General features: G+C 36.4%; 1 pseudogene; it reads left to right on the top strand.

Moving 5' to 3' along the window:
* Nucleotides 1–11486: 11486 nt before the first annotated feature.
* LOC116081039 overlaps nt 11487–25213 on the top strand; it is a 137145-nt pseudogene continuing 123418 nt past the window's right edge.

The raw sequence follows: 25213 nt of genomic DNA, 5'->3' as shown, positions 1-25213 counted from the left end.
GTTTAGGTGGTATCCATTTATTTTTTAATTCTTTGAACATAGGTGTTAACACACTATCAGATGTAAGGTAGGTGAAAATAATTTCCTGTTCTACAGCCTGCGTTTTGTTTGAATGACATTATACTATAACACACAACCTCTTCTTACAATATTAACAATTATTATTTTTAGTGTCTATACAATAGTTATTGCATTCAGAATATATTTTCTTTGCAAATGAGTTTAAGACTATACCCCATTTTTCTTTTTTAAGGTTAGTGTATTTTAAGGTAGCACATGCTATGTTAAGAAGCATTTTATATAGTGTGATAAGTATGGATGTATTTACACTCTTTTAGAGGTAAGTATCCACTTTGACAAGTATCACTTATTGAACATACTGATTTTTTTTCTTGAATGTATTTCTCGCTTCTTTATTTTTTAAAAAAATCAGGTATTCAGAGTGATATGGACATATGTCTGGGTCTCCACAATTTTATTCCATTGATTGCTGGATCTGCATTTGTGATAATAGCATACTGTTTCCTGGTACATCTCTCCAGTTCAGTTTGAGATCAGAGATGATAATACCACCAGCAGTTCTTTAATCATACAGAAGTGTCTTAATTTTTCCCTTATTTGTGTGTGTGTGGGGGGTGTTGAAGCCTAAAATTTCAGCTTTTGTGGAAAACTTTGCTGGGATTTTAGTGGGGATTGTACTGAGTTTAGAGATGGCTTTTGGTAGGATGGCCATTTTTATTAGCTTATTAGTTCAAAAAGGCCAAAGCATGGGTGATTCTTACATCTTTGGCTATCTTCTTTGATTTCTTTCTTCAAAGACTAGGGGTTTTTCTACTGCAGGTCTTTCACGTGCGTAGTTAGAGTTTTCCCAAAGAAATTTTACACTTTGAGGCTATTTTAAAGGTGTTCTTTCCCTGATTTCATTCCTGGTGTGTCTGTAATTTGTATATAGTACAGTAAAGCTATTAGTTTTTGTGTGCTAATTTTGTATCCTGCTACTTTACTGAAAGATGTTCAGCTGTAGGAGTTCATTGCTAGAAACTTTAGGATTTTTATATGTATTTTCATATCATCTGCAAATAAAAGTACTTGGATTTATTTCTTTTTAATTTGTATTTTCTTGATCTGCTTTAGTCATCTATTGCTGTAGTTAATATTCTAAGTACTATACATTGAATAGTTATGGAGAGAGTGGAAATTCTTTTTTTTCCCTGATGTTAGTGGAAATGCTTTGAGTTTCTTTGTTGTAAATTGCCTTCATTATGTTTAGATATTTTCCTTGTATTCCTAATCTCTGCATTACTTTTATCATGAATGTGTGATGGAATTTTCATAGGCTTTTCTTGGCATCTAATAAGAAGAATACGTGATTTTTCTCTTAAAGTCTGTTTTATGGTGGATTATATTTATTAATTTAAGTATGTCTAACCTTCCATCCCTGCATCTCTGAGATGATGTTTACTTTATCTTGGTGGATAATCTTTTTAATGTATGTTTAGATTTGTAAATATTTTAGTGAGAACTTTTGCATTTATGTTCATAAGGGAAAATGGTCTGCAATTCTTTTACTTTGTTGGGTCTTTATGTGGGTATTAGAGTAATTATGTCTGCATAAAACATTTTTTCAGTGTTCCTTCTATTTCTATTTTGTGGAATAATTTGTGGAGTGAAGGCATTGACTCTTCTTTGAAAGTTTAGTACAATTCTGTGCTATAACATCTACCCTTGGGCTTTTGTTGGTTAGGAGAGTTTTAATTATCACTTCTATTTCCTTAGGGGTTATAGGTCTTTTAAAATTGCTTATCTGATCCTTCTTTAACTGTGATATAAATCAAAACTATTCTAAACATCTTTTAAACTTTCCAATTTGGGGAACAATAGATGTTTAAATTATGTACTTATGATTCTACAGATTTTTGTGCTGTTTGTTATGTCCCTAATTTTCATCTCTACTTTTATTAATTTGGAACTTTACTCTCTGCCTTCTAGTTAATTTGGCCAAGCATTTGCCCATTCCTACTATCCCTTATTAATTTTCTCAAAAATTATTATTTCATTAAATCTTTATATTGTTTATGTTGTTTCTATTTTATTAACCTCATGTTAGATTTTGACTATTCTTTCCATATATTCCTTCTGGATATTATTTATTCTTTTTGTTGTAGGAATTTTAGGTTTTATGTTAAGTTACTAATAAGAAATTTCTTCCTTTCCTTTTTAGTTTAAATCTAGCTTTCTTGGTGTTGTGTATTGACATGTAGGGATGGAGACTGTTTAGGAGGTGAACATTACTGAGGGGTTCAAAGATTCTTGTTCTAAAATTCCAAACTATGGCAATATGTGGTAAAGTCAGTTTTCTTCCAAGGAAGCCATGTGTTACAACATTATGCAAATAATACTTACTAAGGTAATGTGGAGACTAAAGAATGTTGGAGATTCTATGACCATGTTATGTATACCAGGGAAAGCTGGAATGGACCTCACCAATGAGAGAGGCTATGTATACTTTAGTCTACAGAATGGGTAGGGATAAAAGTCCACATCCTTTGAAGGCCAGAGTTTCCATCATGAGCCTATACATGGAGCTATGTACTTGGTCTTTGTGCTCTCTCTCCCCCCCTCTCTTTCTCTCTTCTCTCCTCTCCTCTCCTCTTCCTTTCTTTCTCTTTTCTTTCTTTCTTGATTAATCTGACCTGTTGGGATAGGGTTTCCTTTTTTCTATAATTCATCATTCCTTGCTATTATTTTTCTGTCTTTTTCCCCTTGCTTTGGGAATGAGGGTGTTTAGTTTATCTCAGTATGCATTTAAATAATGTAAGAGGATTTTATCTTATAAGGATTCACAGTTAAGAGGCAGTATGAATTCTCAGAAGATATTTGGAATTTCTATTTTTTCATATTTATTTATTTTCTGTATTTGTGTATGTGCTTTTATGAGTTTATGTATATTAGCTGCATACCTGATGCCCAAAGGGACTGAAACATTAGGTTTCCTAATGTTAATGACTGTTGTGAGCTACCATACAGATTTATGAACCCAACAGTAACTGTTCTTATACATGGAATCATTCATCTTACCAGTCCTGAACTTCAACTCTTAAACAGAGTTAGAATTACTAAAATTATAGGAAAACTTTTAAAATTGGATTGAATGCATTTCTTGTATATACCTATGAATCCTTGCCAATAATGTGTAGTGGTTTATGACTTAACACTGATATAATTCGATATCAAGTTGTCAAAGAGTGGGCTTAAGGTTAATATATGTTATTAATTTGACAGGTTCAGAATTACTAAATGACAAGCCTTTGGATGTTTGTTTGGGAGACTGAATTGGGTTAATTAGAAGGAGGCCCAATTTATGGCACTATAAAGAGTTTATGGCACTATAGGTTGAATGCCTGGCACAATGATTGAGTGAGGGGAGGACCAGTACTCTTTCATTATAACTGCAGATAGGAAGTTAGGACCAGCCAGGAGCACACAGCCTGCAGGAGCTGTAGAGCTGCTGGGACAGGGACCTTCCTGCCTCCATCTGCACTCAGGAGCTGAGGCTGCTCCACAGTCCTCTGTGCATGGGTTCTGCCAGGTGAGAGCTGGTCTTCAGGGAGTGCTCTTCCTCCAGGACTCAGAGGTGAAATCACCATTTTCTCTACAGTGACTATCTAAGGCGGGACCAGCCTAGAGCACACAGGGCACAAGAGTGGTGGAGCATCTCAGACAGGATCCTTCCAGCTACTATCTGTACCCAGGAGCTGAGGCTCTTCCATAACCCTCTGTGCACAGGTCCTGCCAGGGGAGAGCTGGTCTCCCAGATGTGCTGACACAGGCTTACAGGAACACAGGAGGGAAAAGCTCAAGCCACAGACAGCAAGATCTACTAACAGCAATGATAACCAGATGGCTGAAGGCAAGCGCGAGAACCTTACTAACAGAAACCAATGCTACATGGCATCATCAAAATCCAGTTCTCCCCCAACAGCAAGTCCTGGATACCCCAACACACCTTAATAGCAATATTTGCATTTAAAAATCACATCTCATAATGCTGATTGAGGACTTTAAGAAGGACATAAATAACTCCCATACAAAAATACCTGAGAACACAAGAAAACAGGTAGAAGCACTTAAAGAGGAAACACATAAATTCCTTAAAGAATTACAGGAAAATACAATGAAACAATTGAAGGAATTGAACAAAACAATCCAGGATCTAAAAATGGAAGTAGAAACAAAACAATAAAGAAATCACAAAGGGAGACAACTCTGGAGATAGAAGCCCTAGGAAAGAGATTGGGAGCCATAGGTGCAAGAACCACCAACAAAATACAAGAAGTAGAAGAGAGAATCTCAGGTGCTGAAAATGCCATAGAAAATATTGAAACAACAATAAAAGAAAATGCAAAACGAAAAAAGATCCTAACCCAAAACATCCAGAAAATCCAGAACACAACGAGAAGCCCAAACCTAAGGAAAATAGGGATAGAAGAAAGCAAAGCTGCCCAAATTAAAGGGCCTGTAAATATCTTCAACAAAATTATAGAAGAAAACTTCCCTCACCTGAAGAAAGAGATGCTCATGAACATAAAAGAAGCCTACAGAACTCCAACTTGATTGGACCAGAAAAGAAATTCCTCCCATCATGTAATAATCAAAACACCAAATATACAAAACAAAAAAATAGTATTAAAAGCAGTAAGGAAAAATGGTTAAGTAACATATAAAGGCAGACCTATTGGAATTACACCAGATTTCTTATCAGAGACTATGTAAGCCAGAAGATCCTGGGCAGATGTTATATAGATCCTAAGAGAATAGAAATGCCAGGCCCAGCTACTATAATCACCAAAACTCTCAATAACCATAGATAGAGAAACCAAGATATCCTGTGACAAAACCAAATTTATACAATATCTCTTCAAAACTCCATCCCTTCAAAAGATAATAAACTCCACAAGGAATGAAATTATACCCTAGCAAAAGCAAGCAAATAATATTTTTTAACAAACAAAAAGAAAATAGCCATAAAGAACCCCACAATTCCACCTCTAACAACAAAAATAACAGGAAGCAACAATCATTTTTTCCTTAATACCTCTTAGTATCAATGGACTCAATTTCCCAATAAATATACATAGACTAACAGACTGGATATGTAAATAGGACCCAAAATTTTACTTCATACAGGAAACCCACCTTAGTGACAAAGACAGATACTTCCTCAGAGTAAAAGCCTGGAAAACAATTCTCCAAGCAAATGATCCCAAGAAATGGCTCGAGTAGCCATTCTAATATCGAATAAAATCAACTTTCAACCTAAAGTGATCAAAAAAGATAAGGAAGGACACTTCATACTCATCAAATGAAAAATCTACAGAGAAGAACTCTCTATTCTGAACATTTATGCTCCTAATGCAAAGGCACCCACATTCATAAAAGAAACTTTATTAAAGATCAAAGCACACATGGCACACCACACAATTATAGAGGGAGAATTCCACCTCACTCTCAGCATTGAAAAGATGCTGAGAAACAAAACTAAACAGGGATACAGAGAAATTAACAGAAGTTATGAACCCAATGGATTTAACAGATTCTATAGAACATTTTACCCTAAAACAAAAGGATATACCTTCTTCTGAGCACCTCATGGTACCTTCTCCCAAGTTGACCATATAATCAGTCACAAAATGGACCTCAGCAGATATAAGAGGATTGAAATAATCCCATGTGTCATATTAGATCAACAAGGACTAAGACTGGTCTTCAACAACAACATAAACAATAGAAAGCCCATATACTTGTGGAAGCTGAAAAACTCCCCACTCAATGATAATTGATCAAGGAAGAAATAAAGAAAGAAATTAAAGACTTTTTAGAGTTTAATAAAAATGAAGCCATAACATAAACAAACTTATGGGACACAATTAAAGCAGTGCTAAGAGGAAAATACATAGCGCTGTGTGCCTCCAAAAGGAAACTGGAGAGAGCATACACTAGCAACTTGACTGCATATCTGAAATCTCAAGAACACAAAAAAAAAAGCAAATATACTCAAGAGGAGTAGAAGACAGGAAATAAGCAAACACAGGGCTGAAATCAACCAGGTAGGTACAAAAAGAACTATACAAAGAATCAATCAAACCAGGAGCTGGTTCTTTGAGAAAATCAGCAAGATAGATAAACCCTTAGCAGGCTAACTAGAGGGCACAGAGACAGTATCCTAATTAACAAAATCAGAAGTGAAAAGGGAAACATAACAGAAACAAAGGAAATCCCTTGCCCCCCAAAATAAAATCAGATCCTACTACAAAAGCCTATACTCAAAACACTGGAAAATCTGCATGAAATGGACAACTTTCTGAACAGATACCTGGTACCAAAGTTAAATCAAGATCAGATAAATGATCTAAACAGTCACATATCCACTAATGAAATAGAAACAGTCATTAATAATCTTCCAACCCAAAATAGCCCAGGACCAGATGGATTTAGTGCAGAGTTTTATCAGATCTTCAAAGAAGACCTAATACCAACACTCCTCAAACTATTCCACAAAATAGGAACAGAAGGTACCCTACCCAATTTGTTCTATGAAGCCACAGTTACTCTGATACTTAAATCACATAAAGACCCAACAAAGAAAGAAAACTTCAGACCAATTTCCTTTATGAATATACATGAAAAAATACTCAATAAAATTCTAACAAACCGAATCCAGGAAACACATCAAAATGATCATCCATTTTGATTAAGTAGGCTTCATCCCAGGGATGCACGGATGGTTCAATATATGGAAATCCATCAACATAGTCCTCTATATAAATAAACTCAAAGAAAAGAACTACATGATCATTTCATTAGATGCTGAGAAAGCATTTGACAAAAATCCAACACCCCTTCATAAAAGTCTTAGAAAGATCAGGAATTCAAAGCCCATAGGTAAACATAGTAAAAGCAATATACAGCAAAGTGATAACCAACATCAAAATAATTGGAGAGAAACTTGAAGCAATCACACTAAAGTCAGGGAGTAGACAAGGCTGTCCAATCTCTCCGTACCTGTTCAGTATATGACTCAAAGTCCTAGTGAGAGCAATTAGGAAAAAAAAAGGATGTCAAAGGGATACAAACTGCAAAGGAAGAAGTCAAATTATCACTATTTGCAGATGATATGATAGTATACTTAAGTGACCCCAAAAATTCCACGAGAGAAATCTTAAACCTGATAAACAATTCAGCAAAGTGGCTAGATATAAAATTAACTCAAACATATAAGTGGCCTTCTTCTACTCAAAGGATAAACAGGCTTAGAAAGAAGTCACAATTTGTGACAATAGTCACAAATAATATAAAGTATCTTGGTGTGATTCTAACTAAGCAAGTGAAATATCTATATGAGAAGAACTTCAAGTCTCTTGGGAAAGAAATTGAAGAATATCTCAGAAAATGGATATCTCCCATGCTCACGGATTGGTAGGATTAATATAGTAAAAATGGCTGTCTTGCCAAAAACAATCTACAAATTCAGTGCAATCCCCATCATAATTCCAAATAAATTCTTTGTAGAGTAGGCAAAAGCAATTTGCAAATTCATTTGGAATAACAAAAAAGCCAGGATAGTGAAACCATTCTCAACAATAAACGAACCCTTGGGGGAATCACCATCCCTGACCTCAAGCTGTACTACAGAGCAATCATGATAAAAACTGCATGGTATTGTCACAGGCAGGTAGATCAATTGAGTAGAATTGATGACACAGAAATGAACCTGCACACTTTGACAATGGAGCTAAAACCATCCACTGGAAAAAAAGAAAGCAATTTCAATAAATGGTGCTGGTTCAACAAGTGGTTAGCATGTAGAAGAATGCAAACTCATTCTTATTTCCTTGTACAAAGCTCAATTCCAAGCGGATCAAGGACCTCCACATAAAACCAGATACACTGACACTAATAGAAAAGAAAGTGGGAAAAATGCCTTGAGCACATGGGCATTTCTCAGGAGAGAATTTCCTGAATAAAAACACCACTAGTATATGCTCTAAGATTTAGAATTGATAAATGGAACTTCTTAAAATTGTAAAGCTTCTGTATGTCAAAGGACACTGTCAATAGGACAAAAAGGCAACCAACAGATTGGGTAAAGATCTTTAGCAACCCTACACCCGAAAGATGGCTAATATCCTATATATACAAGGAAATCAATAGTTAGACTTCAGAGAACCAAATAACCCTATTAAAAATGGGGTACAGAGCTAAACAAAGAATTCTCAAGGGACAAATACCAAATGGCTGAAAAGCGCCTAAAGAAATGTTTAGCATCCTTAGTCGTCAGAGAAATGCAAATCAAAACAACCCTGAGATTCTACCTCACACCAGTCAGAATGGCTAAGATCATCAAAAACTCAGGTGACAGCAGATGCTGGCAAGGATGTGGAGGAAGTGGAACTCCTCCATTGCTGGTGGGGTTGCAAGCTGGTACAACCACTCTGGAAATAAATAAGTAGTTCCTCAGAAAATTGGACATAGCACTACCTGAGGACCTAGCTATACCTCTCCTGGGCATATACCCAGAAGATGCTCCAACATGTAATAAGGACACATGCTCCATTATGTTTATAATAGCCAGAAGCTTGAAAGAATTCAGATGTCTCTTAATAGAGGAATGGATATAGACTATGTGGTACGTTTACACAATGGAATACTACTCAGCTATTAAAAGTGATACCAAAGAGTACACATGAAGGGCCTCAGGACTCCAGTAACATATGTATAGCAGAGGATGGCCTAGTTGGTCATCAATGGGAGAGCGGCCCTTGGCCCTGTGAAGGTTCTATGTCCCTGTGTAGGAGAATACTAGGGCCAGGAAATGTGAGAGTGTGGGATGGTTAGCGGGGGGAGTGGGGGAGAAAACAGGGTTTTAATAGCTACTCAGCTATTAAAAACAATGAATTCATGAAATATCTAGGCAAATGGATGGAACTAGAAAATATCATCCTGAGTGAGGTAACCCAGTCTCAAAAGAACACATATGGTATGTACTCACTGATTAGTGGATACTAGCCCCAAAGCTCAGAATATCCAAGAAAGAATTCACAGATCACATGAAGCTCAAGAGGAAGGAAGAATAAAATGTGGATACTTCTGTTCTTCTTAGAAGGGGGAACAAAACAACCATGGGAGGAGATACAGAGACAAAGTGTGGAGCAGAGACTGAAGAACAAACCATCCTCTGAAAACCACCTTGGTCATTCCTAACTTTTAGTTTTATAAATTCCGTCAACTCTTTCATAAAATGTAGAACAAAATCTTATTATTCCCTGTGGATGAAGACTGTAATGTTTATAATTGTAATCTTATTTCTTCCTGTTTATCTGAGTTTTTATTATCTTTTTTTAATGATAATAAAAGTGTTCCTTGTGTTTTTGTGAGTGTTTCTGGTGGTCTTTTTTTCCTTCATGTTTGTTTGTTTTGTTTTGTTTCTATTCTGGTTTGTTTGTTTGTTTTCCTGGTTGCTAGAATTTAGTTGCCAAATTGTTTCCTAGCACAAGGGAGATAAAGAACTGTGGATTTTGTGGAAGTGGTGAGATTGAGAGGATCTGGGAGGAATTGGGTGAGGGAAAATAATGAGAATAATATATTGTGTGAAAAATATGTTCAATAATATAAATAAGTAAATAAAATTTAAAGCCTAAAGAAAGATATCTTAAATGTCTTTGCTTTCATTGCATCAGTGTCAATGTGAAAAAAGGTATTTTAAAATTATAAAACTTGCAAACCAAATACCTCACTTAACCCAGTAGATGACATAAGAGTTGAGAAGAATCATGAGAGATAAATAAACTAGTTAAAAATTGGGAAAACTGTTTCTCTTCAAATGGTTAATAAACATATTAAAAGATGCATATTACAGGTAGAGAAATAAAAATCAAAACATCAAGTAGATATTTATTCATTTGATAGGTGTGATTATAATGATTGAAAATATTTGGCAAAATGTGAAGTTGGAAACACTTAAGGAATACAAAATTATCACTTTTATAAAATTATTCAACATTTTATTTTTAAAAAGATAGAATGTCTATATGACTTTTTACTTCCAGAGATGTTCCTTAGAAGAGGTGTGAGTATCAAACAATCATGACAAAATACAACTTACATAAGAATAAATAAAAGCAGTACAAAATGTAATATATATGAATGACATTTTAGTTTTATTCATGATAGTCAAAAAATTTAAACAATACAAATGCATATATGTTCAATAATTACCATAATAATTAATAAATAATTAACTAATGAAAATTACCTATGTTAGGGATTGTCCTGTCTCCCTATCAGAATATGTTTAAACTTTCCTCAAAAGTACCTGTGAATGTGACTTTATTTCAAGGTTGAATTAGTTTTAAATGTGACTAAGTCATGATGAAACCACTACAAAGTGGGGGAATCTTGAGCATCATATAAATACAGGGATACTCATGGAGAAAGGCACATAATCTTCAGTAGAGTTGAGAAAGATAGCATGAGATTAGAAAAGCCATGGGCCCTGTGGCCTAGAAGGTAGGAAGTAGACAAAGTGAAATCCAAAGTTGTGGAGGAATTGTGGCCTCCAATACACACTTCTAGCTCTCATAAACATGAGACCATATAATTTTATTTTAAGACACTCTCCTGAGAGGCTCTGACTAATACAGAAGTAGAGGCTCACAACCATTCATTGGACTGAGCACAGGGTCCCCAACAAAGGAGCTAGAGAAAGGACCCAAGGAGCTGAAGGGCTTGCAGCTCCTTAGGATGAACAACAATATGAACTAACCAGTACCATTAGAGGTCCCAGGGAGTAAACCACCAACCAAAGAGTACACATGGTGGGACTCATGGCTCCAGCAGCATATGTATAGCAGAGGATGGAATAGTTGGTCATCAAAGGGAGAGGCCCTTGGCCCTGTGAATGTTCTATGCTCCAGTGTATGGGAATGCCAGGGCCAGGAAGCAGGAGAGGATGGTTTGGTAAGCAGGGGGAGTGGGGAGAGAACAGATTTTTTGTTGTTGTTGTTATTGTTGTTTTCATTTTTCTTTTTCTTTTCTTTTGCTTTTTTTTCTTTTTTTGTAGGAGAAACTGGAAAAGGAGATTATCATATGACATGTAAATAAAGAAAATATCTAATAAAAATTTTCAAAAAAAAAGACAATCCTTTTATTTCCCCTCACACATCCCTAGCAAACTAATATACTGTACAAGGGAATGAACTTAACCTCAAAATTACAAATAGTGACAATTACAAAGATAGATTATGTATGATTCCATTGGTATGAATTTTTTTCATAAGACAAATTAAGTGTAGATAGATATAAGAGCAGCTTGATACTAGGAGGAATAGGAAATGATTTGATGATGATAGGTGTACAATGTACTATTGGAATGTTGATAATATTCAATTATTAGTCAATGGCCCCGGTTGTCAGCCAGCAGTCACATAATGATGTTTCAGATTGTGTGCTGTGAAAACTTTAACCAGAAGTGTCTTGTCAATGCTTCAGGAGATCCTGGTGGTAAGGTCAAATTCTCTGTGGCTTATGACCCTTTCTTGACCCTTGAGGGTAAGCATTATGGGCAATGACAACCAGTTTCGTAGCTCATCATGTAGCATCCATCCATAAACTGGACTTTATAAGCTGTGTCTGGCAGGCAATGACCCTATGAAGCCTACAAACAGATTATAAGGATCTAGATCATCATTCCAGAAACTTACTGATCTCTCTCTCTCTAGTATATGGGAACCAAGAGAACACTGATTCATTGAAACATACCCAGTTTCTCACAGCAGTTACCTCTCATCCATGCTAGCCTCTTTGTTTCTGTCTCTGCCCCTGACCCTGTCTATATGTTTCTCTATCTCTGTCTCTATCTCTCTCTCATCTTTTCATCCTCTCTCCCTCTTTCTCTTTTTCTCTCTTTTTCTCTCTTTTTCTCTTTCTTTCTCTCACTCTCTGTCGGGGTTTTCGTACATCGATGAGAATATGTGCCATAGTCTGAGACATTTGTGACCCAGTTGGTAGTACTGTTTGGGAGATTTAGGGGTTGTGGCAACCCTGGAGAATGCATGTCACTGGGGAAGTCTTTAAGACTTTAAAGACTATTTATTGGTAGTTCACTTTCTGTTCTTACTGATTATAATTTAAGATGGGAGTTCTGGGCTCGCTGTACTAGCTGGCATTCCTATTACCAGGCTTCTGAGCTGAGAGTGTGATAGACATTTATGCCTCTGGAACTATAAAGCCAAATACATCCCTTCTTTCAATAAGCTGTTGGTCATGGTGTTTTGTGACAGCAATGGTAAAATAGCTAATATCTCTCCCATGCCTATAAGAATATAAAGAAGATAGATGATACACGTTATCCATGCACTGCTGTGGAAAGGAAGCTCAGGCCAATTTCATATCTGAGAAATTGTGAACTCAGATCTTGGTCAATATGGAACCACATAGAAGCCAATCCTGAATTTAACTGGGTTCCAGTCCTGTTTCCAATGAGCAGAAAAGGCAGTAAGTAGCAGCCTGTAGTTTGCTGTAGAACAGAATAAAGCAGTTGAGGACCAGGCCCAGGGTACAATTCTCAAGATATCACTTCATAAATAGTTCAAGGAGGGCAAGGGCTAGCAACAGGACCAATGCTGCTACCCACATAGCCCTGTGGTTTCTGTCAAAGTTCCCTCAAAAACTTTGCAGACACCCATAAGTCTGGTTGGGTGAAGCAATCCTTCAGAGCTTTGTGTAGACTGAGCTAATTAGGAGATGGGACTCAAAAACAATACAAAAAATATAGAAAGTCAGGTCACAAGGGTTTAACATAAAGCTTTCAATTTGGAGACCAACGTTTTGCATGTTTTTAACATTCAGATTGAAAGGAAAAATTAAGTTTGAGTCTTGTGAAAATTACAGGTTGGAGGAAAACACAGTGGGCCAAGCTCGTACCAAGCCCGCACATGTCCAAACAAGTCTGGACAAAAGCAAGCAAGCTGTTAGATATCCCAGGGACTGACAGGTCAGGAAGACATAAACCATAAAGATAGAACAAAAATATGCAAGGACATGTCCGGGGCTCAGACATGCAAGGACATGCCTGGGCGGACGCTGAGTAATGGGCCATCTGGTCCTCTTAGATATAGTTTAAGGTCAGCCAGAAACCCTGTTGACTCCTACTAGCACCACCCTTAGGAATTTTCCATTCTGATCTGCAAGTACACTAGCTGGTATTTGAACTAGCCAATCATGTATAGCCACACCAATTCCTCTGATCCCCCAGACCTTTTTCCTATATAAAAACCTTACCCCTGAGCCTCGGGGTTGATTCCTCTGTCTCCTGTGTGAGATACATGTCGACCCGGAGCTCCGATATTAAACTGCCTCGTATGTTTGCATTAAGAAAGTCTCTCATGATTCCTTGGGTGCACGTCCTCCCAGATTTGAGTGGGGGTCTCCCCACAGGGGTCTTTCAAGTTCTCTTACTTATTTAGACCACATACACAAAATTTCATCTCATGTTAGAGCCCAAGAAAACACCTTTTCGTACCTTTAAACCTTTCATCACTCTTGTTAGTGTTTACACTGAGTTGAGATTTGGTTCAAGAAAAGTGATTCTAACTATTTTACATAAACTATGTGAATACTGACAAATTTGGATTCTTCAATTAAAAAATGAGGTTTTATTATATTAGATGCTGTCATATGTAAAATAATCTCTTACGTATAAATAAAGCTGCATCTGACATACATAAGTCATTTTGGGTTGGTTGGTTGGTTGATTGCTTGTTTGCTTGCTTGCTTTGTTTGTTGTTGGGTTGGTTGGTTGGTAAGCTTTATTTGTATTGTTTTCTCACTTCTATGTGAATTTCCCTGAAGTCACCTTGTCATGCTGAATTAAGATAGGCTTCCTGAGCTGGGGAAAGAGTTTGGCAGTTTAGGATGACTGGTAGTTAGGGATAATTGCTGCTATTGCAGAAATCCAACTTCAGATCCCATTTTGGGCCATTCATAAGTTGGATAACTCAAGCCCCAAGGATTCAGACATGTCCTTTTGTGTTCTGCAGGCATCTGCAAACATGTGGATTTTACTAACACACATACATGTAAATTACAACAAAATTTAAAAATTAAAAAAGTAATAGATTATTAAACTCTCTATTCTATTGTCTTTCAATGGGATCTTACTAATCATCCAAATCCCATCTTCTCAGACGTGAGCTTAGGTTTCCTAAGAAAAAAATGGAATTCTCATATAACAAAATGCTAAGATTTTATTTCCGAAGGCAGCTCCTTTTTCGTGATTGAAGATTTTATTTCATATACGGCTTTTCTCATTACCCACAAGATGAAGCTGCCCAGCTGTGGCTCCAGTTTTGAAAACTCCCACAGCAGCTCAGAAGCTATTTTTTAATTAAATGTAAGACCTGATATTGGTAGTATTGATATTTTTATTTAGTTTATAGTCATTAAACCTGCCAGCCAAACTGTACAGCATCCTTAAAATATTAATTTGCCACATTTGAGTTCAAGAAAAAAGAAATTTCTCTACCTCAAGTGGTTATTTTTATAATGAATATGCATTTCCAAAGAAAGTTCAGATCAACTTTAGGAAATGAGAAGTTGAAACACGATCGTGGAAATTAGTAGCGGGGGAGGATCACTAACTCTCAAGTTAGTACTTCAGGGCCTATCTTGTGACTCCTCAGTAGTCTGCTTCTTTATCCACCCACAGATCCTGTAGTTGATTCAAAAAGAATACATCATTTCCATATAGGTCATGAATTTCTGAAAATATTACATTTTGCATTTATACATCATCATTATTGTTAATCCATTTTCAATAGGAATATATTCTATGTAATACATAATTGGCTCCAGTCCTATTGTAGAATTAGCTCATGCAATGGACACATGTGTCCATAATCTACAAACTTTTAACTATCAATTTCAAAGTCCTTAATTTACAGATGATGACCATTTGTTTACAGAGCTTATAATCATTTATTCATTCTTCTCAGTGGTCAAACAAATTACTGCAATGCAGCACACATACAAATATGAAAAGAAAAAGTCAATTACACAGTTTATATTTTAATACTACCATGCAAATATCCTGTTCTGTCATCAGCCATAGACTTGGAATAAAAAGAAATGAAAAAGCTTAAAAACTAATAATCAATAGATTTTCTTAAATCCACCAGTGAACTAATATTTAAGTACACATTTTGACTCAAAATTCAAGAAAAGTAATGTATTCAGGAAGAGAGAGCTGAAATGAAACCTAATAACCTAATAACCTAAAAAATTCAAATATAATTAAAATTCTAAATAAACAGACTGATGAAAGCATTTATATGATGAGTAATGGGCTATAGAAGCTTGCATCAAAATTAAAAGTGTGAAAGTTCTAAGGGCTGTAACATGAACTCTCATCTACACTCACTGCACTAACCTACTATGTTGTCAATTTTATAATTCTCGAACATCCTATTCTGCCTACACAGTTAGAGGATGAGAATAATGAGCAAACTTCTGTGTATGTGTTCTATACATTAGGCTTGCCTATAATTTAAAGGCACTTGGCAAATGTGAAATCTAAAATGAACTCCTAACTACTTGTAGCGATGTAACACTACTCCAGGACCCTGTTGCCCTATGTCTCCTGTAAGGAATGAATAGACATCATCAATGAGATAAGTTCTGAAGGAAATGCATTAGGAAAAGTGAGTTCAGAGAAAAAGTAGCAGATAGGGAAAAAAAGGTAAAACATAAAAAAATGGTATAGAATGGGAAGGAAGTTGAAACTGCATTGCAAAGGCCAAATCTCTTAAAACAACTCTATTGACAGATTAAAATATATTGACTATATTCTCTTTCCAAATGCCCATCAGATATCTTCTAACTAAGGAAACATTACAAATGAAAGACTTGAAGATTCAGAATCAATATGGAGGAATCTTTGGGAGAGTGTGAAAGTCAAAGAAATCAACAGAACTATAAGGAATTAAAGCTCACAATAGTGAAAGGTTATTCTTAAACAGTCTTCTTATATTAAGATGAGTATGAACTATAATTAAGAAGGCAAGTTTATATCATTTCATGATTGGGTTACCTTACTCAGAATATTTTCTATTTCCATCCATTGTCTAAGAATTTCATGCATTTATTTTTTTTTAAATAGCTGAGTAGTACTCCATTGTATAAATGTAGCACATTTTCTGTATCTATTCCTCTGTTGAGGGACATCTGCATTCTTTTCAGCTTCTGGATATTATAAATGAGGCTGCTATGAACATAATCGAGCATGTGTCCTTATTACATGTTGGAGCAACTCATGTTCCATTTTCAAACTAAAATAACAAAATATGTCATATAATATAGCAACAAGAATAATGATATTTACTTATGATATAAATGTTGAAAAGTATTGGACAGAAAAATTAAATTATATATAATATATAAATAATTCTATGAGGAGAGGAAACCTGTAGTACTAGAAGAATAATGTAAACAAACAGGGTGATCCTATAAGAATGTTGGGATGAAAAAAATAAAAATAGTCTGAATTAAGAAATGAATATATAAAACAGTAAAAAATTTCCAACAAAATTGCTAGGAAAAAGTAACAAAAAGAAAGAAATATCACCGTGCCCCTCACCGACTGCTGTGCTCTGAAGCCTGGGCCCTGCAGAATAGAGCCTGTCCTACTGACAGAGGGACCAATGAGCTGGCCAGAGAGTATGAGTGAGGAAAGGTTGACCCTGGACACTCACCTACTATGAGGTGGTGTAGGAGCTGATCTCCTAACCAACTGAGGCAGCCAGGAGAGCTGGTCCCATGCCCTGAGAGTGGGAGATCTGGCTCTGCTCCTCATCTGCTACATCACTTGGGAGAGTGGCCCAGTATCTCAAGGGTGCAACATAGTAGAACTTGCTTTGGTGGCATGGGTGCAGGTGGGGCAGCCCAGAGGGCTAGAGAGTTGGGGAGATGATGTTGTCCCTTGCTGGCTCCAGTGTTGGATGAGCTAACTGGGGGGAATGCTGGAGAGCTCTGTTGCTGAGAGTTTGGGAATCTGGAAGGCTGACTAACTAAGGTACTACCCAGGCTCTAATCCAGAGCTTTGAGTTGGTATACCATGACACCTATCTCATCCAAGAACTGCTAGAGCATGTGAAAAGGCCAGTCCTATAGATCCAAAGCTGCAGCCTTCTATGCTTTGGTTTGTTTGTTTGTTTGTTTGCCTGTTTTTATTTTGGGAGAGAGGTTGCAATGGTAGAGGAAGGATACAAGGGACACAGAAGTGAGTGGCATTGGGGTGCATGATGTAAAATTCACAATCAGTAAGCAATAAAAATATATAAATAAACATAGAAGTCATAAAATTGAACTGTCAGGCAGATAGATTCATAAACACTCACTAAGGCATACCCAATGAAATTACAATGAAAATATTGACCATGTTTAATAGCATGTCAAAAGGTAATATACATTGGATTTATAAACATTATTCTTTACCAAATACCTTTGAGGTGAGAGAAAATTGACATAAAATTACTCATAGTATTAAACAAGGAATGTAGAGAAAAGAATATATATCTGTGAAAGTGTTTCTCTTACCCATAATGAATTTAGAGTAAACTCTTCATTTTAATTTTAGCATTATGCTATATATGATGAAAAGATAAGATAAAAGAAAGATGTTTACAACAGAAAAATTGATTAGGAATTCTGAGCTATTAGTTCCTCACAGTAGAGATGCAATAGCATTCTTGTAGTTTAAATAAGAGGTTAGTTTAAAATTCTAACTCTAAGACCAACACTTCTTTTTTTTATGTTGAGGTACTATCTTTTCTTTAATTTTAAATTACTCTGTCTTACTATAGATACCTTTATAATGTATACAAAGTGGCTTTCACTCCCATCATCTTCTTCCCTGTACCTACTGCAACACATGTACTGGCCTTGTTTCATCCTTTCCCAAAATGCTTTTTCTTACAAAACCTCTGTGACCTTGAAAGTAGTATTGATATTAGGCCAGAGATAAAATCTAAGTATTTTAAATATTTAATAAACACCGGCAAAAACATTACAAGAAGAAACAAAACAATACAATTTCCAGAAGGTAAAATTCCGATAGACTAATGTGTGGGAGATGATGCAGGTCAAATAGGTGCAAAATCATTGGGGGATAAGATATAAGAGCAACAACTTAATTCATGTCAAGTTTCTACTCAGGGAATTTTAAAAGTCTAGAATTAGATACTGTGTATATTTGCATAGAATTATAAATGTATTTAAATGCCACTGAATTTTACAATTAATATTACCTTTGAGTACATACTCAAGAATGGTAAAGCTAGGTATTGAGCTAGATGATTCCCAAATTTCTGAGGAACCACAATATTGATTTCCATGGCGACTGTACAAATTTTGCACTCCCACCAGCAATGGATGAGGGTACCACCTGTCCACATTCTTATTAGTATGAGCTGTCACTTGTGTTATTGATCTTAACCATTTTCATAGGTGTAAATTGGAATCTCAAAGTTGTTTTGATTTGTATTTTCCTGATGGCTAAGGATGTTGACTATTTTTTTTATTATAATATAGTTTATTTAGGGCATGGGGAGAGGAGTTAAGAGGGTAGCATAGGCAGTGAAAGGCAGAGAGGAGAAAGTAAAGAAGTAGGGGCCAGGCTATGACCACGTGGAGAGAGGAGGAAAGGAATGGGGAGAGAGGGGGAAGAAAGGGGCAAGTGGCAAGGTAGAGCAGGAGTAAGAGAGCTGACTATTTTTTAAGTGTTTCTCAGCCACTTGAAGTTCCTCTGTTGATAATTCTCTGTGTAGATTTGTACTCCACATTTTTTAAATTGTTTACTATTTTTATTAGGTATTTTCTTCATTTACATTTCAAATGTTATCCACTTTCCTCTTTTCCCCTCAGAAAACCCTCTATCCCATCCCCCTTCCCCTGCTTACCAACACATCCACACCAGTTTCCCTGTCCTGGCCTCCCCCTACACTGGGGCATCAAGATTTCACAGGACCAAGGGCCTGTCCTCTCATTGATGTCTGACAAAGCCATCCTCTGCTACATCTGTGACTGGAGCCACCTCTATGTGTACACTTTGATTCATGGTTTAATCCCTGGGAGCTCTGGAGGTATGATCCCCAGGTGGGGCAGTCTCTAAATGGCCTTTCCTTCAGTCTCTGTTCCATACTTTGTCTCAGTATCTCTTCCCATGGGTATTTTGATCTCCCTTCTAAGAGGAAACAAAATATCCACACTGTGATCTTCCTTCTTCTTGAGCTTCCTATGGCCTGTAAATTGAATCTTGGGTATTCTGAGCTTGTGGGCTAATATCCACTTATCAGTGAGTACATACCATGTGTTTTCTCTTGAGACTGGGTTACCTTACTCAGGACGATATTTTCTAGTTCCATCCATTTGCCTAAGAATTTCATGAATTCATTGTTTTTAATAGCTCAGTCGTTGCCGGGCGGTGGTGGCGCACGCCTTTAATCCCAGCACTTGGGAGGCAGGGGCAGGTGGATTTCTGAGTTCGAGACCAGCCTGGTCTACAGAGTGAGTTCCAGGACAGCCAGGGCTATACAGAGAAACCCTGTCTCAAAAAACCAAGAAAAAAAAAAAAAGAAAAAAAAATAGCTCAGTCGTACTCCACTATGTATATATACCACATTTTGTGTATCCATTCCTCTCTTGAGGGACATCTGGACTCTGTCCAGCTTCTGGTTATTATAAATAAGGCTGCTATGAACATAGTCGAGAATGTGTCCTTATTACATGTTGGAGCATCTTCTGGGTATATGCCCATGAGTAGTATAGTTGGATCTTCAGGTAACGCTATGTCCAATTTCCTGAGGAACCACCAAACTGATTTCCAGAGTGGTTGTACCAGATTGCAATACCACCATCAGTGGAGGAGTGTTCCTCTTTCTCCACATCCTCACCAGTATCTGCTGTCACCTGAGTTTTTGATCTTAGCCACTCTGACTGGTGTGAGGTAGAATCTCACACCTGTATCCAATTTTTAATTAGATTGTTCATTCTGTTGTTTAGTTTCTATGTTCTTTATATACTTTAGATGTCACCACTCTATTATTCTACAAGATGTAATCAAGTTAAATAAGCACCATTGTTGAAGATGCTTTCTTTTCCCCCCACTGTTTATTGCTAGCTTCTTTATAAAAATTAGGTGACCATAGATATGTAGACATACATCTGGGATTTTGATTCAGTTCTGTGAATCAACTTGTCTGTTTTTATGTCAATACCATCTAGTTTTTATTTCTATAGCTCTGTAATAGCTTGAAATTGGGGAGAGGGTGATATTTCTGGATGTTCTCTTATTGTAGCGGATTGTTTTTAGCTATCCAGGTTTTTCTGCATTTCCATTTCTTGGACATATTCCCAAAAGCTTCATCATCCTACCACTAGGATACTTACTCATCTATGTTCATAGCTGCTTTAGTAGTAATAGCCAGAATTTGTAAACAACCTAGATGTCCCTCAACTTAAGATGGATAATGAAAATATGAGACATTTACACAGTGTATTACATAATCCTTAAAAAGAAGGACAACATGACATTTGCAAATGGATAAAATTAGAGAAGTATACCTTAAGCAAGGTTACCCAGACCTGGAATGTCAAACATGCTATGTACTCATTTATAAGTGAACATTATAAAGGATAATGTTGCCACAATCCACAGATCCAGAGAAGATGAGTAACAGGGAGGGCTTTAGGGGACACACATGGATCTCCCCAGGAAGATAAAATACTATTCAGTTTACTGGTAGACTTAGTGGTTGTGGCGATGGGAGTACAATTGTCCACATCAAGGCAAAAGGCATGGAAAAAAGACAGAGAGTACTGTGAGAGACAACAGACATTGTAAAATATTGTAGAAAACTAAAGCAGTAGAAATTCCCTTAAATCTAAGATTTACCCTAGCAAAGTCTCCTAGTAATGGGGTATACAGAGACAGTACTGGCCATCTTCTATAATCAAGCAAGGCTCCCAGTGATTAGTCTAACTTGAGACCCACAAAACAAGAGAGAGTGATTTCTAGTATCCTACACCTGATACTACATAGATAGTCAGAGGGCGGGAAGCTTAGAGACTCAGGATAGAATCAAATATGATCATAAAATAGTCAGAATATCTAATAAAAGAATATCATAAAAAAGAATATCTAATGATATTCTTCTATACTCATAGTTTGGTGGCCAAGACCAATAATTATCACAGATAATTCCTCTAAACAAATGGGAGATCAGATGCAAAACCCACAGACAAACTCTAGGCAAAGTCAGGGGAATACCTCGGAGGAAGGAGTGAAGGGATCTAGTATACAGAGGGTAGAGGATTCTAGAACATGACCCACAACTAAGCAGGATTCATAGGGGTTCACAGAGACTGAGGTGACAATCACAGATCCTGTGTGGGTCTGAGCCAGGTTCTTTCTAGATATACTTTGGTGGTATAATTTATATTCTTGTGGGAATCCTAAGAGTGGGAGTGGGGGGTATCTCTGTCTCTTTTGCCTCTGCTCGGCATACTTTTTCTCCTAGTGGGTTGCCTCATCCAGTCTTCATATGAGGGTTTGGGCCTAGTCTTATTATACTTATTATATTATTATTATACTTATTATTAGTCTTGTTATACAATGTATTGTTGAAATTATGTTTCTGGGAGGACTGATTTTGTTTTTGGGGAGAGTGGGAGGGGAGAACAGTGTTGGTGGAGTAAATCTGGGGGAGAGGAAAGTAGGGACATGACTGGAAATGTGGAGTTAGGGGAAACTGGTTGGGATGTAACATAGGTGAAATGTAAAAATAAAAACAAACAAAATGTTAAAAATATTATATAAATAGTATTCTATAAAAATTAAAACATAAATTACTTTAAATTGGAATGGTAACAAAACCTTTGACATTTCAAATATACCAGTCACAGTGACATAAAATTACAATCATTAGTAATAATAAACACTTATAACATGTATGTGAAGGCTAATAATTTTCATTTGTTAGAATAACCAATAGTGGTCATATTTTAATAATTCCCAAATTTATATATTTCCAACAAAGGATCAATGAAAAATTTGAAAATTATTTCATGGAATCTGAACAAATTGTTATAGATACCTATGGGAGTACAAAGGAATAGTTAAAGCCATCCAAAGCAGATGAAGAGCACATTTGGAATACTCATCCAATTTCAAGATTACCTGCAAGCCACCCAGAGAATTGGAAAAGAAGAAACTTAAATCAATGATGTAAAATGGAAACCACAGAAATAGGCACCCACAAATAAAATCAACTGATCTTTCTTCTTTCAGAAAGAAGTGAAGCAAAATCGATGGAGAAAGGATAGTTCCTTCAACAAAGAGCATCAGCAGTATGGGATGTCCATTTACAAACAAATGAAAGTAGATGTAGGAATTCACAATGCACAAACACACACACATACACACTCACATACATACACACAGGCATACAGACACATACACACACACACACACATACACGCACACACACATGTACACATGCACACAAATGCCATCATTCCAAAGAGATAATACAAATACATAGAAACTTTTTAATTGTATGAAACCTTGGAAGATATTAATTTGAATGAAGTGTCCGATATTGCATTGCAGTTGAGATTAATACTTCATATTTATCATATATAAAAGGAAAGAGAGTAAGTCTACCTTACTAAATACTACTATTAAAAGTCAGTGTTAAGAGAATGAGGGATGGCACATATATAGACTGGGAAAATATTTACAAAAATGAAAGACAATTAAAAAATTAAACAATTGAAAAGTATAATTTGAAAATAAAAGGAGAACCTCACAAGTACTTGCCATGCCCACTCCAATGAAGTCTTGTGATGAACCCAAAAACTTGGCCACAGACTAGAGGCAAAAGCTTCAAAGGAAGCCAGTCTCTTGGAGTTTATTTGTGGCATCCTAACTTACAGGTAGCCCAGATATGTCCTTGCAAACTCACGTGCTAGGTGCCCACCAAGATATGATTTACTAATAGCTAGACAAAATTGGACATTGCTCTCTGATCTTTACCCATGTTCCAACATCTTAGCCAAACCCTGGCTTGGAATTTCACAAAGAATGTTACCCATACAAACTAATTGCCTTCTAATTGTGGGTAGGGCATTGAAGCTTACAGAATAGGAGACTTATCCACTAGAATCCTCATTTTCAGTCACATATGGCAGCTGAGCCACCCCCAGGAATTAGCAAGAATGGGACATGTCTCTACTAGCCCAGAAGATTAGCATAGTGAGCGTTTTACTAAGAATAGGTGGGACCATGAGCGGAGTGTGTGAGTATCTCTCTCTCTCTCTCTCTCTCTGTGTGTGTGTGTGTGTGTGTGTGTGTGTGTGTGTGTGTGTGAGTCAGTCAGCAGTAGAGCATTCAAGAGAGAACATTCTAGCTTCGAGCCTCTTGCGGTCTGCAGCTCCCACCCCCCTGGGCCCAGAGTGCTCAGGCCCTGGGGGTGCAGCAGCACCTGTCTAAAAGAGGTGGCTGCTTTAGACCCAGTGTGTTTCAAGTGGCCTCAGATGTACCTTGACCGCTGAGCTGCCAGGGTTTTCATTTCTCTTTTGTAATGACTGTAAAAGTCTGATGCCATTTTTGAGAAATACACTCACAGTCAGCACTTCCATGTGTTTCTTTGCCAACGCCTTGCCGACCTGACCAAGACCCTGTTACACCCCGGGTTGAGGGAGGCCCAGACTGGCTGGCCTGCGGCAAGTACTCACATAGCATCTACTTTTATTCAATGATACTCAGAATTATTTTCATTAAATAAAAGTAAATTTCAAGAATAATATACTATCATTTATTTATTAGAATCAAAACTTGTTTCAAAATTGAAAGTGTAACTTGGTGACAATAAAATAATCTATCCTTTCATATTCAACATGGTCATTCATCACTTTCCCTGTGATCCAGTAATCTTATATGAACAAATGAAGCTGTTTCTCAACATATTTGGACAGTGGCTCCATGTAAAACACAGCATCAGTGCTAATAGAAGTTTTATATATAAGTACTAAACATGGACTAGTAATAAATGTAGGGAGAGAATCCCATACTAAGCATCCACACATTATTTTTTTTGGTTACAAACATGTAAAAAATGCAAGCTTAGAGTATCTTACAGTGCCTGAAAGGAAGCTAGTGTTAAGATAATGATATAAAACATTATGATGCTGTTTGTTAGAAGAGAAAAGCCAGCAAAATCTCTATTCAGAGAATTTTTAATAACAAAGTTAGTGAATGGAGTGTTAGATTATATCAAAATGTAACTCTGTGTTTATAATTGCATACAAGGGTTAGTTAATCCAAAAATGGAATGGAATAAATATGTGCAGAAAAATTCTGAAGGACTTCATAGGCAATGAACCCTCAAGGGAGTGCAAACAAGGAAATGTGGCTTCTATCCAAGAATACAGAATGGAAACTGGGAGAAATAATTCCCAGGGAGAAACCTGACATGCACACTTCATCAGGTGATATAAGTAAATATAGCTAGCATATCTGATAAACTCCAAGAAGGTTCAAACTTTATTTCTAAGACATTCTTCTGCTCCATTTATAACCATCGACCTGAGATTGATCGAAATATCAAAGAAATTCCAAATATATTCTACATAAATATCTTATTTCTTCTCCAAAGTGTAAAAGAGATGAAAAACATAAAACTCATAGAGCATGAAGAGTAAACAAAAGGTAAAGGCCTCAATAGGATATAAGAAAAGAATTGCTACAGATAAAAATGGAAATATGATAATAAAAATATCCTAGGGAAAATATTCAGTCAATACTTGCTATCAGTTTTGTTTTACTGCCTGTGACTAACTTATCTGCAAGTTTGTGAGTGGTGATTAGATATGAGTTTTATAGAAACTCTCTGATTACTTCTGTTTTAGGTCTCTGATTCACATGTAATCCAGTCACATAAAGGTTATGGGGATTTTTCAATTGTTCATTTACTGGGAATTCAAGAACTCCTCAGAGGTTCTTCTCATGAATGCAAATCTATTGCCCTATTCATTATTTGTGATTGAAGGCTTGTGGAAATACATATAATTTGTTCTGGTTTCTTGAGCACAATATGTGTGA

Source organism: Mastomys coucha, unplaced genomic scaffold, assembly GCF_008632895.1.
Source record: "Mastomys coucha isolate ucsf_1 unplaced genomic scaffold, UCSF_Mcou_1 pScaffold6, whole genome shotgun sequence".
NCBI classification, from domain to species: Eukaryota; Metazoa; Chordata; class Mammalia; order Rodentia; family Muridae; genus Mastomys; species Mastomys coucha.
Note: the sequence above shows the minus strand (reverse complement) of the source record. Positions and strands in the feature narration are given on the sequence as shown.